At 36.6% G+C, this 2,638-nt stretch overlaps 1 non-coding gene across 1 annotated transcript; it reads right to left on the reverse strand.

Moving 5' to 3' along the window:
* Positions 1-2,277: 2,277 nt before the first annotated feature.
* LOC131179649 (small nucleolar RNA R71) lies at positions 2,278-2,384 on the reverse strand. The gene has a single exon (XR_009148538.1). It is a non-coding gene; the product is annotated as a small nucleolar RNA R71 (small nucleolar RNA).
* Between the last annotated feature and the right edge of the window lie 254 nt (positions 2,385-2,638).

The following is a 2,638-nucleotide window of genomic DNA, read 5'->3' on the forward strand; positions in this document are numbered from 1 at the left end:
GCCAAAGAGCCAAAGAAGAAAATAAAGTACTGATACACTTGTATTATATAGATATTTTTAAGCACATTTGTATATTATTTCACAGTATTTAGATAAATAATCTAATGCATAATCATTAATTTCATAAACTTTTGAAAATTCTATTATCAAACTCTAAATTTCATATTTTCTGCATCATTTCAAGTGTTTGGATAAAGTTCTAAGGCATAGGAGTGCAGAAGGGAGCTTAGAAAGACCAAAGGAAAGAGAAGTGCTACTGATACACTTCACACAGGTCACATAATCAAAGCCATAGACCTGTGTAACCTTCTGCCAAGGGAAACCTAAAAGAGCTAAGGAAGAAACGTAGTACACGGGCCATGTACACAGACCCGTGTAAACCATGGAGACCCTTGTAAGTCTTTGCCTGGCCAAGATTAAGGAACTCTCTGCAAAGCAAAAGAACACGGTTCATGTACTTGGACCCGTGTAACTTGCAATGCCCCTTGTAATATTCTGTGCCAATACGAGATGCAGTCTTCAAAGCTCCAGTAAGTTACATGGCCTTGGGCCATGTAATGACACACAGGCTGTGTATAAGCTAATAGCTAGTTTCCTAATTTGGCTCCATCTCTATTTTTTTATTGAGAGAATAGACTTTTAATGCTTTTGGGACTCTGAAAACCTAACCCTAGGCACTGAATATAAATAGAAGCAGCAGAAAGCAGAAAAGGGAGATGGAGGGTCGGACAATAACACCTTCATCATTTTCTCACAACTGCCTAAAAGAGTAGTGTATCAGTATCAAGGAGAAGCCTTCAGCTAAAGTTCCACAAAATCAAAGCTGCAGATTCTCTTCAGTTCTTTTATTCTATTTCTTTAAGCGGACTTTTATTATTCTTTTATTTTATTTTTTTATTATGTTTGTTGAACTCACCATGAGTGAGTAATTTTCATATTCTGAGATTAGGAGAGTAACGCTTGTAATCATTATTATGGATAAATATTGAGTTTTATTTATTGGATTTGAGATCTGTTCTTTGATTTAATTTCTTGCGATCTTAATGCATGCTATGTGTTGGTACCCACTTAGCATTGATTATAGATATTAATTGAAGAATTGAAAGGTGAAGATTAATATTAGAAAATCAAGATTTTGAGCCTAAGAAATTGACCTAGAGATAGGCTGATAACCTTTGTAGAGTTCCATAATTAATCATAGGTTTTAAAGGATTTTTATTAGAACCGATTACCTAAGAAAGTAGGGTTTAGCTTTAATTGAGACACACCTTAGGTGCCTTGAGAGAGGACCTAGGATACTTTAGGATTAATTTCCATCAAGGCAAATGATTCTCAATCCAATGAATAGACAAGATTACATCCATAATAAGATTAAAGTGTGAAATCTTAATTCTGAAATTATTTCAAAATAGATTATTCCATTTTAAATTTATTACCCTTTTTTTTATTCCCAGTATCCAAAGTAGACAAATTTCACTCCCCCATTTTATTCGATAGCCTAGGCAGTCAAAATCGCTATGTAGTCTGGTACTTACTAATCAAATTCCTTGTGGGACGATACTCTACTCACTACTTTATTACTTGTTCGCAATCTGTGCACTTGCGGTGGTTGTAAAACCAACAAACAAGTTTTTTGCACCATTGCCAAGGAATTTAATTTTAGTAATATTAGGCGATAAGTAATTTAGCTGATTTAGGCATTTTCATTTACTATTTAATTTTGTTTAATTCATTTTATTTTTTTTATTCTCTCTTAGGTGGTTGGTTTGGTGTATGACCAGAACAAAGCCAAAGGAAGAAGTTTTTGATTTAGATTCAAAGATAGAGAGGACCCTAAGAACCATCAGGAGAGAAAGGAAATGCAAAGAATAAGATCAAGGAAGTCCAGAAACTCCAATCATGGTTGACAACAACAGGCCAAGACTCTTGAAGTACTATGGAGCTCCATCTATACAAGGATTCCAACCTAGTATTACAAGACCCACAGTGGATGCCAATAATTTTGAATTAAAACCGGCATGGCTCCAGATGATCCAATAGACCCAGTTTGGGTGATCACCAACATAATATCCACATTACCACCTCTAGTGCTTTCTTGCCCTATGTGACACATTGAATGCAGTCTCTAATTAAGCTATAAGACTTAGAGTATTCCCATTCTCCCTTCGAGATAGAGCAAGGAAGTGGTTACTTTCTCAACCAGCTGGAAAATTTACCACTTGGAAAGACCTCTCACAAGCTTTTCTAGCAAGGTATTTCCCACCTGCAAAGACTGCAAGGTTGAGGGTTGAACTCAACACCTTTAGGCAAAAGGAAAGTGAATCACTCTATGATGCATGGGAGAGATATAAAGACTTACAGAGAGAATGTCCACACCATGGCATAGAGGACTGGCTCTTGGTTTAGAACTTCTATAATGGGCTACTTCCCTCTACAAGGAGCACGGTAGATTGAGCTATAGAAGGTGACCTGATGGAGAAAACAGTGGACCAAGCACTTGAACTTTTGGAGAGGGTCATGTATCACAACTACGAGTGGTCAAATGAAAGGGGGAATACAAGGAGAACAGCAGGGATCTTGGAAGTGGATGCCCTAAGCATGATAAATTCTCAATTTGACTAGCTCACAAAAAGGCTTG

The sequence above is a fragment of the Hevea brasiliensis genome, chromosome 4 (assembly GCF_030052815.1).
Source record: "Hevea brasiliensis isolate MT/VB/25A 57/8 chromosome 4, ASM3005281v1, whole genome shotgun sequence".
NCBI classification, from domain to species: Eukaryota; Viridiplantae; Streptophyta; class Magnoliopsida; order Malpighiales; family Euphorbiaceae; genus Hevea; species Hevea brasiliensis.